This window comes from Microcebus murinus, chromosome 1 (genome assembly GCF_040939455.1).
Source record: "Microcebus murinus isolate Inina chromosome 1, M.murinus_Inina_mat1.0, whole genome shotgun sequence".
Taxonomy (NCBI): domain Eukaryota; kingdom Metazoa; phylum Chordata; class Mammalia; order Primates; family Cheirogaleidae; genus Microcebus; species Microcebus murinus.
Window position 1 is genome coordinate 53638769 of NC_134104.1, and position 14945 is coordinate 53653713.

Below are 14945 nucleotides of genomic sequence, written 5' to 3' on the forward strand. Positions count from 1 at the left end.
GTGCATAACATACAATTAGTGTTCAATGTGTATTTGTATTTTTGATCGTAGAATATAATCATCTCATATTACTATTTCTATACTCTGTGAGCATTTGGCCTGCCTTTAAATAAATGAGAAAAGATTTGTAACTTTAAATTCTGGAAAAGAATGAGAATCTGTACCAAGATGCTGATTTAATGTTAATTTAATAAGACATGGAATTTACAAAATGGAAGTTAGATTAAATTTAAAATAATATATGTGTACAATAGTAAAACCATATCATATTGGCAAATTTGAATAATATTTAAAACTCCTATGGAAGATTGCTATACCCACCATCTGAGCTACCATGGTTATTTAGTTAATGTGAATCCATTAAAAATGTTTCCATAAAGAAGCAAAGAGATTGCTCTATTAAAATACTTTTTGGGGCTGGGCATGGTGGCTCACACCTACAATTCTAAGCACCCTGGGAGGCCAAGGTGGGAGGATAGCTTGAGCCCAGGAGTTCGAGACCAGCCTGGGCAAGAGTGAGACCCTTCATCTCTACAAAAAATGGAAAATTAGCCAGGCATGGAGGTGCACACCTGTAGTCCCAGCTCCTCAGGAGGCTGAGGCAGGAGGATCGCTTGATTCCAGGAGGTTGAGGTTACAGTGAGCTCTGATGACAACACTGCACTCTAGCTGGGGCAAAAGGGAGACTAGTTTTTGCACCTTTTAAAGAAAGTATATGTACATGCAATTTCATTTCATTTCATTTATTCATTTTTTTATGATTCTCATATGCCACTTTATCATATTTTACACTATATATTGATGAGATTGTGAAAGATGGTGACTGTTTTCAAGCAAATTCACCAGGTACATGTTCCTTCCTGACCAAAAGTGAAAAGCCTGGGTTTCCCAAGACAGAAAAATACTTTCCTTTCCCAGAGAATTCCATTCTTGAATTGACAAGACAATTTCAGTAAGAATGGGCACAATGGATAGGGCAAGCTAGTGAAGACAGCCAGGTAGATTTTTGAACTCTTCCCAATGAAAACTGGAACTAGACATATAGGTATCCCTTGTAAAGGCAACACTCAACTCCCAGCCATACCCACTTGGGGCTGTCAGGTTTCAGTCTGAAAGTGTCGGTTCTTGGTGCACTCATGGTCAAAGAGTGACCAGACACACTAAAGTAAGGCAAGCATGAAAATGACGTTTACTGAAGAGAGAAAGATAGGATTATGGGGCAAGAGGAAGATATAGGCTTACAGAGCGTGACACATGTACCACAGATGACAGCTGGACCCACTGTCACAGCAAAGGGAGAGCAAAAGGAAGGGGCAAAAGGGCCTCACTATGGTCTGTGTCTTGTTTTATGGAGCCCGGATTGGGACCTCCCTCATGGCTTAGACGTCACCATGGAACCACTCTGATTGGATAGTTGGAAGTTATATGACGTGAGTCTTACCATGCATATGGATTCTAGGGCACTTTCCAGACTCTATCATACCTAATGTTGCTTGGCCCGTGGGCTGGAGGGTCCTCTGCATGCTTTTGCAGCTAGCACACTAAGTTCTGATTGGCACATTCGTAGTGTGTTCCTCCCTACCCCAGGTATGGCAGTCACTTGGGAAAGGATTAAGGTGAGGCAGGACCAAGATGGGGACCTGGGCCCACTCTTGTCCTTCTTCCCAGGTGGGGCAATTGCACCAAGGCAAAGCATCCAGTTTCATCCCTGGGAGACCTGGAATCCCTTGCTAACTACCTAACAAAGCAAAACAGCCTCCCCATGGAGACTGGCAGCCAATGTTCATTACATAACACTTCTGGCAGTGTGGCCAGGAACTCGGATGCCTGAGCAGTCACGGCTACCACACAACAGATGCAACTTGCAGGCCAGAACCCTCAAGTGCTTTCCCCTTCACTGGCCCCTTAGTTGCTGCTGTATCTGCCTGACCATCAAGGAGCAGCCATTATGTGTATGTCTATGTAGTGCAGGAGGAGCCAGCAAGTCAGATGTGGGTTCTGGGGCTGCTCGACATGGTGGCAGGACCAGACAAGGCCCCCAGTAGGACCACAGGGCCCCATGTCCTCCATTAATTCTTCTCTGCGTGGTTTCTGCTCAGAACAGTTTTAGGGGCAAATTCTAGCTTGTCCTTAAGGCTAACCACTTTTTGTGGTCCTTGCCTACCAGTTTGTCCAACTTCTGATCCTCCCAGAGCTCTGAGATGCTCTTTTCCTCCTCCACAGGCTGGGGATCCTTTCTTCTGATGAACCATTCCTGGTGGTAGCTCACAGCCCTGACTTCAGAGGGCACAGGAATGTGACATAGGGAGCATAGGTACGTACCATAGTCCGAAGCACAGGCCACATGACATATGTGGCCATGCCCACACTCCTTGGTCTATCTCCTGCTCATGCATGCAATTTTAGAATGCGTTAGTAAAGAAAAGAAATTAAGAAAGAAAAATGTTCTGGGCCAAAAATACATATGCCACTGGGAAATTTAGCATTTGACAAAGCTATGGTTTTGCATTTATTTTTGGTTTTTAAGCATTACTAAATAGAATGAAGTAAAAAGTTGCATTGGTCTCCTTTGGCAAAGACACACACATTTAAACAGAATGACAAAATGCAATGCAAACTTCAAGGTGAACTTTGGAATTACAGGATATGCAGGAATTTACCAGGAATTGATGTGCTAAGCTAGTTAGTATTCCTAGCCCAATCTCTACATAAACAATGTTACCTCTTGTCTTGTGATTCTGGAATTGTTTAATTGAAAATGTGTGGGCTTTCTATCCTGAACAGAGAACAAGAAATAAAGGAGTCAGTGACCTATAGAATGCATTATCATTTTCCTCTTGAAAATGTCAAGCAAATGAAGCAGCCCAAAGTGAAAAATATATCAACAGCCCATCTTTTTGGGAGGTCAGAAATAGGTAAAAATATAATAAGCCCTAGAATGTATTTAGGGCACCATAAATAAGACATCATAAAGCTTCCAGCATGCGTAGGCATGGCAATATTTGGGGCTTGTGCTAGTAATTTATGTCAAGCAAAAAATTAACATTGGACAATAAATTTCTCTTGGACATAATTTTGTAACTGCACTCACTGTGTAACTTGCATTTCTTAAATGACTATTGGTTTGACAATGCTAATTTAATCAGAGAATTTCACTAGATATAAATGCATAATAACTAAGAAATGAGATTATTAATGTTTTGAGGAAGATAGGACATAGGTAAAATTACTGTTGAGCACATTATTAGGCCTCATCAAATGTTCTTTTTTTACTTTGTTGTTCCCAGGTACAGGTAGTAATGAGTGTGCTAACCATGTCAATTTTCACTGACCGACCTGGCTTAAATTTCACAATGTAAGAGATTTGTCTGGTTAAGATAGAGATACAGCTACACATAGAAAAATCCACTAGTTTCATCTGACAGTAGAAATGGGATAATCTGCTTGTCTTTCTCTTGTTTATAAGAGACTTTAAAACAGGATTCAGCAGAGCCAAATAAGAAACAAATTCTTCTTTTGACTGCAGACACTTCTTTGTTTAATTTTGTGATGAATGGTATACTTGTACATGGCTACTTCTCAGAAATGTATCAGCATTAGATGCTGATAATCAGTAGAAATTCTGTGTATTCTGTATCCTAGTATCTCTTTTCTAATTCTTATTCAATTTAATAGCAGATAAAATTGGTCTTTTTCTTCAAATTTTTAGTTCAGCCTGATTAATTTTGTTTTTAGTAGTAGCTCAAGTCCCACGATATAAAACTAAGTAAGAGTTTGTATTTTTCTGTTAATTTACTTTTATATTTCACTGTCTGGATAGAAAAATGTGTATGGTCTCTAGGCCTACAGCCTTAGGTCTGACTATTCATGAAGCGCTAAAAGTAGGAATAGAAGACTATAGTTTGGGAGGGAGAAACCAACTGGGAGATGTCAATGGGAGGTGAGAGAGTAGGTTGAGTTAATTGCTTAGGTAAGGTGGCAGGGAGATAGAGGGAACCTGAAAGTCAAAAGAGATGAATCTATGATTCAGGCCCTCATGGGAATGAGGTGAATCCAGAGTAGAAGTGAAAACATCAAAGTGAGTCAAATACAAAGGAGGCACCTGAAGCTACCACATGGCAAGGCTGTGTACAAAGAGATTGGTGAGGGATGTTGTGCTATAAATCTAGTTGGTAGTTCTTTTCAGTTGCTCCATAGACAGATATTTTTGTACCTGCGGGGCTTTAGAGATATCCCTTGTTTTCTTGACATCCCTTAGTTAAGTAATTGGGACTCCAGGCCCACCCTTCCAAATTCTATGTTCGTCTGTTCCTGGATGACTCAGGTTCCTTCTTTGCTTTTCTGTGTCACAGGTAGGATCTATATGGCCACTTGGATGGTTTTTTAACATCAACTACTTCAGAACTTATTTTCTTGGCCTTGCTGCTTGTGATGGTTAATTTTAGGCGTCAACTTGACTGGAGTGAGGGATGCCTAGCTGGCTGGTGAAGCATTGTTTCTGGGTGTATTTCTGTGGGTGTTTCCAGAGGAGATTGACGCGTAAGTCAGTGAACTGAACAAGGAAGACCTGCTCTCAATGTGGGCGGGCACCGTGCAATTGGTTGGGGCTCAGCTGGAACAAACCCGCAGAGAAAGGGGGATTTTTTCTGTTTTCTCTCTCCCTTCCAGAGCAGGACACTTTCTCTCCTCCTGCCTTTAGACATCAGACTCTAGGTTCCTTGGCTTTTGAACTCTGGGATTTGCACCAGCGGCCTCCTGGGAGGCTCTCAGGCCCGACTAGGGGTTGCACTATAGGCTTTCTTGGTTCTGAAGCTTCAGATTTTGACAGATCCATGCTACCATTGTTGAGCCAGAGCTTCTGGCTTCTCTGGTTCCATAGCTTGTAGCTAGCCTGTTGGGACTGTTATGTCTCTGTGATCGTGTGAGCCAATTCTCCCTGATAAATCCCTTTCCATATACCATACTGGTTCTGTTTCTCTGGAGAACCCTGACAAATACACCACTTTTCTCTGTTCCTTTGGCCACACACTCCAGCTACTATACCTCATCTCTGTCCTTTACAAGATAGGGAGAGGTGTACCCCAACCTCTGATGATAGCTATAGTAATCACTTGGTTTTTCAAGGATTACTGGCTTTCAGATTTCAGTGCCTTTTATTTTATTTATTTATTTATTTATTTACTATTTTTAGACTGGTATTCTTTTAAAATTTCTGTTTATTTATTTATTTGTAGAGATGGGGTTTTGTTATGTTGCCTAGGCTGGTTTAGAACTCCTGGGCCCAAGTGATCCTCTTGCCTCACCCTTCCAAAGTGCTGGGATCACAGGCATGCAGCACTGTGCCCGGCAAAGACCTGTGTTCTTACATATAGATTTTAGAGATAGTTGAGTAAGTTAAAGAAAAGTCTTATGTAATTTTCATAGAAATTATGAGAACTAAAACTAGAGTGAAGGCTGGGCGCGGTGGCTCACGCCTGTAATCCCAGCTCTCTGGGAAGCCGAGGCGGGCGGATTGCTCAAGGTCAGGAGTTCGAAACCAGCCTGAGCAAGAGCGAGACCCCGTCTCTACTATAAACAGAAAGAAATTAATAGGCCAACTAATATATATAGAAAAAATTAGCCGGGCATGGTGGTGCATGCCTGTAGTCCCAGCTACTTGGGAGGCTGAGGCAGCAGAATCGCTTGAGCCCAGGAGTTTGAGGTTGCTGTGAGCTAGGCTGACGCCATGGCACTCACTCTAGCCTGGGTAACAAAGTGAGACTCTGTCTCAAAAAAAAAAAAAACAAAGAATAAAACTAGAGTGAGTCCAGTAAGATGAATGAGACATTTGTTTCTGGTGCAAAATATAAGGAGTTGCTAAAAATATTCAGCAAAAAGGATAAATAGTGCAATATTTTAAAAATAAAAAATCCGGATGGGCGTGGTGGCTCAAGCTTGTAATCGTAGCACTCTAGGAGGCCAAGGTGGGAGGATTGTACAAGGTCAGGAGTTTAAGACCAGCCTGAGCAAGAGTGAGATCCGTCTCTACTGAAAATAGAAAGAAATTAGCTGAACAACTAAAAATATATAGAAAAAATTAGCCTGGTGGCATGGTGGCACATACTTGTAGTCCCAGCTACTTGGGAGGCTGAAGCAGAAGGATTGCTTGAGCCCAGGAGTTTGAGGTTGCTGTGAGCTAGGCTGACACCATGGCACTCTAGCCCAGGCAACAGAGTGAGACTCTGTCTCAAAAAAATAAATAAATAAATAAAATAAAATAAAAATAAAAAGTCAATACAAAAAGTCTGAATAACAAAATACCAACAATGTCAGTAAAGGTAAAATCAGTCACAGCCCTGGGCTAAACCATAGTGGAGGCAGAGGTGAAGTGGAAAAGGACTGACTGTCTTTCATTCTTTGTTAAAAATTTTTGCAGTTTGGTAATCACTGAATTTTTGCATTAATTTTGATTTTTAAAAATATTGCATTAAATATTATTTATCTTGACTACAGAGTTTTTTGGTGGACTTTAAAACTTCTACGCCCTTCTCAAATATCAAAACAAAAAAACCCCAAATAAATAAAAATTCTATACCCTAACCAAGACCCTCATTTTCCTCACTCCCCTACCCACAATGCTGACTCTGGAAAGTACAATACATATATAGATTTCTTAAGAAAAATTAATGTATTTTGTTATTTTGAGTTTTTTAATTATGAATATGGTATTTATTCAGATCTTTCATATCCTATAATATTTTATAATTTTTCCCTGAAGTTCTTGAACACTTTATAAAATTATTTCTGGTACCTTATGATATTTCTTGCTCTTTTGAGCAGGTTTTATTTTTTGTTATATTTATGAAAGGTTATTTATGAAGCTCATTTCTGTATCCATGCATCCATTTCTTATTTTATTCAATAAAAAGTCTTGTTGCCTTTTGTGTGTCAGACATTGTTCTAAGTACTTTGATATAGCAGTAAAGAAAATTAGTGAGGGAAGACCAAAATAATCAAATAACTCAATAAAAAGAAAAGGTCAAGCAATAAAAAGCATCATGTAAAAGCTAAAACAGGGTAGATTGACAGAAAATGACTAGGGGTGTGGCTAAAATTGAGCTGTTTGAGTAAGTTACATATAAATTGAAATAAGAATGTCAAGAAGGATGTAGGGGGAGAGGGGGGCATGGGCAATATAAGTAACCTTAACACTTGTACCCCCATATGCTAAAATAAATAAATAAATTAATTAATTAAAAAAAAGAAGGATGTACATAACTGAAGGTCTAAGAAACATGAAATGAGCCTCAGAGGATATCTAAGTAATATCAGGATGGAATTTAGATATCTTGACCCTTTACTTCCTTAAGTTTACTTCCTTCTCTAGAACCTAAAACTGCTTTCTCATTTGTTTTCCCCTTATTTTACTGATTCATTAATTTATTCACTAAATCAGAAATATTTGTTGATAGTTCGCTGTGTACTCTTCCCATTTTTAGCACTAAAATATCTTTGAAAATTAAATTAATGATATACTAGCAATGAAAAATTAGAAATTGAAATTTAATAAATACCAATACAAGAAAATGAAATACTTATGTATAAATCTTACAAAATATGTTCAAGATCTGTATGCTGAGAACAAGAAAATACTGATGGAAGAAATCAAAGAAGACCTACATAAATGGAAGATATGCCATATTCATGGACTGGAAGATCCAATTTTGTTCAGATCTTAATTCTTCCCAAACTGATCTATAGGATCAATGAAATGACAGTTAAAATCCCAGCAAAATGTTGTATAGAAATTAACAAACTGATTCTAGAACTTTTATGTAAGACATAGGATATATGATAGACAAAACAATTTTGAAAAAAAAAGAACAAAGGCAGAAGACATGAAAAGATGCCCAAACCATTAGTCATCAGGAATTACAAATAATAACTATGATGAGATTTCACTATTTACATATTAGAATGGCTAAGATTAAAAAGAAATGAAACAACTGGCAAAGCTAAGTCTTGGCATGGATGTGGAACAGCTCCCATACATTGCTGGTGGGAATGTAAAATGGTACCACCATTTTGGAAAACAGTTTGGTAGTTTCTTATGCATTTCAACATACACTTTCTATATATTTAGCAATGCCATTCCTAGATACACACAAAAAAACTTTTATGTGAATGTTTTTGACAGCTTTTTTTGGGGGTAGTTGCTCCAAAGTGGAAACAATCCAAATGTACCTCTACTGGGGACTAGTTAAACAAACTGTGGTAAATGCATACGATGGAATATTCTTCAGGAATAAAAAGAAACAAACTACACACAACAAAATAGATGAATCTCAAATACATGATGCTAAGGGAAAGAAGCCATACTTAAATGGTACATACTATATACATAGTATATAGACGGTATATACTATACATATATTGTATATATGGTATATACTATATATATTACCCATTTATATAATATTATGGAAAAGGTAAAACTATAGAAACAGAAAACATACCAGTGGTTGTCAGGATCTCAGGATTGGCAGGGGGTGGTGAGGGCACTTTTTACAATGAAGCATGGGGGAATTTTTGGAATCATGGAACTGTTTATATCTTGATTTTTAGGGCTGATTACATGACTCTATATATTTGTCAAAACATTCAGGGTCTATTTTACTATACGTAAATTATACCTTAGTTAAAAAACACAAATTACAGACATACAGAATATAGCTTTTCTATTTTTCATGTGCTATATATGTAACAACTAAGCACAGTAACATTGGGTGATCTGCCAAATTTCTTTCTTTCTTTTTCTTTTTTTAATTTTGCTGCCTGAAATCCAAAGATCTGGGGACCATAGGTTTAGAACACTGCTTCTCAAAATGTAGAGTCAGACTATTAGCATCAGCATTATCTGGGAGCTGGACAGACACTCAAACTCTCTGGTCCCAAATCAGGAACTTTGGGGATGGGGCTCAGCAGTCTTTTAACAAGTCTGCAGGGTGATTCTGATGCACACTAATGTTTGAGAGACAATGTCATGGTTCTTTTGATTTATATGGGTCACTGTAGTACAAGCTGAGGAATAAAACAGAGCTGCTTTTGAATTCTGGATCTTTCACTGTGTGAAGTATTAATCCTTTAGGATTAATCTCTTAGATGAGGATTTTAATATCTCCCTGCTAAGACTGTTGTTAAGGTTAATCAGTAAAGTACTTAGCACAGTCTGAAACACAGCAAAAGCTCAATGAAGGGTAATTTTAAATGATATCTGATTCACATCAGATATCATTGTTTTTGCTTTGTTTTTTGATATATGTGCAATCAAATTCATCTTAAACAGGCATTTCAAACTGCTATCTGGCTATTACCATTGCGTTTATACAGGCCAGAAGCTCAAAATTCTTCATTAGATGTTTTTTCTTTCCCTAGTGTTTTCCCATGGACTGTACATGTTTGTTCTTGCTTTTTCTCAGACAAAATGCTACTGAGGAGAGAGTCTGTCTGGTGCTTTGGAGACAGAATACATTTCCATTTCACAGAAAGATTATCTTTGTTTGCTTATTTATATTTCATTTAATCATTACTTGGGCATTTGAAAAGATTGAATTAAAGATTAATTTAAATGAAAAATTAACTAACCTAAGGCAGAATATTCAGTAGCAGATATGAGTATGAAACCTTGCTCTCCCAATTCACAATATATTTCCATAATCATCTTACAAATTAAAAATGTAGTGTGTGTATGAGAGAGAGAGAGAGAGAGAGAGAGAGAGAGAGAGTGTTGGGGCAAGGAGAATGGATTAAAAAAGAAAGAAGAGGACCACAGGAAAAAGAAGGTATAGCCATCAAAGACCAGCAGGTAAAGTTTTAAAAAGTGCTATGTCTCAGTTTCTAAAATATCGGGTATTAATAATTTTGTGCCAGTTTGTCAAGTTGGAACTGATGATTTCCAGGGAAAATCAGATGTTAGTTTTTTGGGTTTTTTTCCTCTTTTGCAGTTAGAGTTGAGAGGCACTTGATATTATCCTTCGTTTTCTGTTTTCTGCAGGTGGCAAGTACTTGCTTAATTATTCATATGACTTAATAATGCAACCACTTCTCAAACAGGAGAGACCTGCCAGGATATTTCACCATGTCCTTTTCAGTCAGTATTCTGGAGATTTATCCTTTTTTCCTTGATTGGGAAAGTAGCAAAAGAGCAAATTTATTTCCTTTTTGATCATGTTGACTTGCATATCTGCGTCAATTGAATTTGAAAATAAAGTGGAATTTTTTGCATTGATGACTTTTGATTCCACCTTGACTTGCTTCCTTTGCATAGAAACTGCTACAGTGCTGTAATAATAATACTACTAATAATAACTATAAATAAATACTAGTTTAGGGTTTCTACTTGAGAGAGTATAATTAGCAAAGTGTGAGGTCTGTTTGAACAGAGTTCATTTTGAAAGGGCAGCTGAATTGTCTTCCACACTTGACAGATATAAGGAAGCAATGTCCTTGGCAGAAGGTTCAGTATACCACTTGGGCATTTGTTTTTCCTTCTCCCAAAGGGACGAAAACATACTAAAAAATGGATATTTATCCTACCATCAATAGTTGTAAAACTTATTGTACACTTAAGAGCTTTTTAAGAAAATGTATTTTTCCCATTTGGTATAGCATGGCAGTCAAGGAGGAGAGCTGTTCAGATCTCCTTTTAAGAGAGAACTTGCTATTCTGCTACACAGAGTGCAAGAAGCAGACAGCCTTCCTCTGCAGTGCTCTCAGAATCCTTTGCAGTTTTTGTTCAAGCCAAGGGCACACTTTTTCTAAGCAGTCCACAGCCAATGACTAAGCATGGCAGGACTACAAAGGCCTGTTCATTTCTACCCAACATGAAACATGAAAGGAGACATCTCTAAAAGGCAATCTTTGCTACAAAACTCCCCACTGGGTTGGCTGAGATTTAGGCTGATCTGTTTGGTATCCTTAGGCTCTCTCTGCCCAATCTTATTCTTCTTTGTTTTATCTTTCACAGATGTTATTTACCAATAAACCACTTACACTTCTAACTTGTCATCTCTGCATCTACTTTCAGAAGGACCAATTGGCACAGGACTGATTGCTGTAAAAATTAAAACAGGAGGGTAGTATTTATATTAAAGAGTAAATTACCCTTTCTTTAACACTATTTCAATATTTCTATCTCCTTTTCTAATCCAAGTACATCTGCCCTTGCATTCACAGTTATGTTATACCACAAGATACTGCAGTCAAGTGCAGTAGTTAAGAGCACAGACTAGAATCAACTGCAGGGTCGGCAGCCCTCATTCACAAGACATTAGCTGCGTGATTGAGCCAAGCCTCAGTTCCCTCATTTGCGAAAAAGGAGAGTAATGGTGCCACATTATATGAATATTAACAGGAATAAGGTGAATTGTTATACATAAAGCATTTAGAAGAATTTCTACAACAAATAAGTGCTATATAAATTTGCTAGTACTAGTAGTAGTATGCCTCTGGAACTTTTTTTTTTATGCTTAGTAGTATAGTGAGTCCTTGTATAGTATGTGAGTCCTTCTATCCTTTTCATCTACTTCTTTAGAAAAATGAGTATTTTTCTAAATAATGATTTTGTGTTTGCCTTTTAAAGACAGCTTTATCGAGGTATACTGGACATATGATAACCTGTACTTATTTAAAATATAAAATTTGATGAGTTTTGATAAAGTATACACTTGTAAAACCATCACCACAATCAAGACAGTGAATGTATTCTTCATGCCCAAAGTTTCTCATGTCCCCTTGTAATCCTTTGCTCTCATGTTTCCCATTACCCACTCCCAGGCAATGGCTGATCTGCTTTGGGTCACTATAGTTCAGTTTGTATTTCCTAGATTTTATGTAAATGGAATCATACAGCATGTACTATATTTTTCCAGGTTCTTTTACTGGAATCTCTCTTATATAGAGATTTCTTACATAGAGATTCATCTATAATTTTGCATGTTTCAGTAGTTCATTCTTTTCTATTCTTGGTAGTATTCCACTGTGTCGACAAACAACAATTTGTTTATCCATTCACCTATTGATGGACATTCGGGATGTGTATTAGTCTCTTTGGGCTGTCATAACAAAATATCATTGACTAAACGGCTTACATGACAAAAATTTGTTTTTTCACAATTCTAGAGCCTGAAGTCCAAGATCAAGATTCTAGCCAATTTGGTTACCGATGGGGGCTCTCTGTGTTTTCACATGGCCTTTCTTCAGCATGTGCACATGGAGGGAGAGAGATCACTTCTTCTTCCTCATTTTATAAAGGCAAGTGAAGATATAACTTTCATATATACCTATATCAAATCTAAAAACTTTTTGGCTGTCTCAAGATTACAAAAATTTTCTCCTATGTTTTCTTATATAAGTTTTGTTCCAGTTTTAGGTTTTGTGTTTATGTTTATAAGCCACTGTGGGGTAATTTTTGTATATGGTATAATGTATAAACCAAAGTTTATTTTTCTGCTTATGGATATATAATTGTTCTGCCACCATTTCTTGAATACACTGTTTATTCCCTTCTAAGTTGCCTTTGCCCCTGGAGCCTATCTTTATGCCAATACTACATTGTCTGGATTACTATATCTTTATGATAAATCTTGAACTCAAAATGTGTTATCTCTCTAATTTTGTTTTCTTTTTGCAAAGTAGTTTTGGCTTAAAATGATGACTTTAAAAATAGGTGGCAATGGAAGAATTTCGCTTACTGCATTGTTTCTTGAAAAGAATTATTCTAAGTCTAATTAAAATGTCACTTTTGCAAGAGAGCCTCATTCTGGGTCTTGGCCATGTACTCCTTGAGCAGAATATTTCATTGTAGTGACATCTGTGATGGTAGCAGGTGCTTCTCTGGCCACCAGCCTAGAGAAGGCTTGTTGAGAGAATTTGTTGATACAAACAATGCAGTCAGTAGTCACTGACTCAGATCCTCTTAACATAAGCTCTGAACCTCAACTTTCAGAAGCACTTCCTGTCTCATGGCAGAGGGAGACATGAGGGAAGCTCACATACGCTGCGTGCTATGTAGTCTTCAGCTTCTTTAACAAAGAAGACACCATTAAATCCCCAATACCTGAGCGTGTGGCAATGCTGCTCAGACCTTGCCCTGTTTAGACATTATTGACTCTATTACTGCTGCCACTGCTCAAAAGCCACACATAGGTAAGTAAAGAACTCAATTCCAAATTAATTCCCAGGCAGAATGTGGAGGACATAAAGTTCTCCCAGAGCTTTGGGAGTGGAAGGGTGGAAGTGGGGCAGATGATTCTGAGAAAAAGGCTGCTACAGAGCCCGGTAAGTGTTTCCACTGGGGCTGCTGTCCTTAAGCAGCCAGCTGGAGGTGGCGTGGGGATGGCTAAAGGGGGTAGAACCAGCCTCTAGTTTATTGGGAGAATGTTCTTAGGTTCACTTTCCTGTATCATTTAGGAAGAGGAGACCAAGAATAAAATCTCAGAGACTGGCCATTAGAATATCCCAAATAAAACTGAAATTTATCAAAGCATTTGCACAGGCAAGGAAGTCTGACAGTAGATGATTAATGAGCTAAATATGGTGATAAGCAGGTGAGAAACAAGAATGGATTATAGCCAATGCATATGTATCTGGTGGGGGAGGTTCATGGATCAGTTAACACAGTCAATGGATTTGATATAGTATGGTCAGGGAAAAGTATGTTTTATAAATAAGGCATTTAAAAGTTGTTTTTGTTGAACACCCTGAAAAATACACAATTATTTTCAAATTGATTCTACCAGCACCTGATCCTGGCTAGGAGCTGAGGATATAATGATGAATATTAAATCTTGGACGTTGTCTTTAAGAAGCTGCATGAAAGGTCAGGACCTTTGGGTCCCTTCCCTTCTTCACGCAGCTGTGTGGAGCACACTGGTGACTGAGGAATCTCATATGCGCAAGGGGCCCATTAGTGGAGCTGATCTTCACTGGAGAGTCTGACAGGAAGAGAGCAGAGCTCATGGAAAACCAGCCAAGTGCTTTCAGGTCTCTCTTGCCTTCTTTCTCCTCCCTCTTCCTCTAATGGCTTGCCTGGAAGTTGACAGCAAAAACACTGTCAAAAGTTGTTAACATTATATTAATATGTTGCTCAATGTAGCTCTCAGAGAAAACTCTTTGCTTACTGTGGATAATTGTTTCTTTTGTGTTGTTGTTGCATGTAGTGCCTCTGACTTCCCAGCTTTAATGAGCTTCCAGTTTTCATTCCTAGGGAGGAAGAAAAGAACATAACAAATATATAAGCAAAGAGGCATAGAAGTAAAAACAAAGATGTAAAATACTCAACACAAATTAGAGATGTTAGTTGATCAATGTGTTTGTGAATCAAAATTAGTTGCATATCACATGTTTCTCAGATTTTGAGATAGAACTCATTTTATTTATCACAGAGAATTAAAACTTTCAAGAGACTAAAAGTGTTGGGTATATTAGCAAAGGTTGCCACATCCTGTTGAAAGCTGGTGCTAATACAGCTCTGGCTACTTACTGAAGGCAATTAGGTATGGTTTGGATAATTCACTCCTCCTCATGTTTCCAATTCTACTTAAAAACAGCAAATCTCATAGACTTCTATTTGGCTTAATCAAACTCCTAAAGGAGAAACTAATTTTAAAAAAATTATGGATAATAATAAAAGCAAACATTGTCAAGTGCAATAGAAATCTCCTATACATCATTTTCAAGAAGTTCTCACGTTATACTTATGAGGGAGGTGATGTGTCAAATGGAAAAACCCAGCAACGACTTGACCATGGACACATGTTAAGCCTGTAATGTGTAAACAATTAAAATGCAGTCTACAGATTCCTGTCCTGAAAGCTCAGTTGTACAATCAATCAGCAAGTCTGTCTACATTAAGTGCCTGTCTTTCTTGTAACTCTTTAAGTTTGGTGTTATTAGCCTCATTTTTC

At 37.8% G+C, this 14945-nt stretch overlaps 1 pseudogene; it reads right to left on the bottom strand.

Moving 5' to 3' along the window:
- Window positions 1-2069: 2069 nt before the first annotated feature.
- On the bottom strand, window positions 2070-2346 carry LOC105878061 (small integral membrane protein 12-like; annotated as a pseudogene).
- Window positions 2347-14945: the final 12599 nt, after the last annotated feature.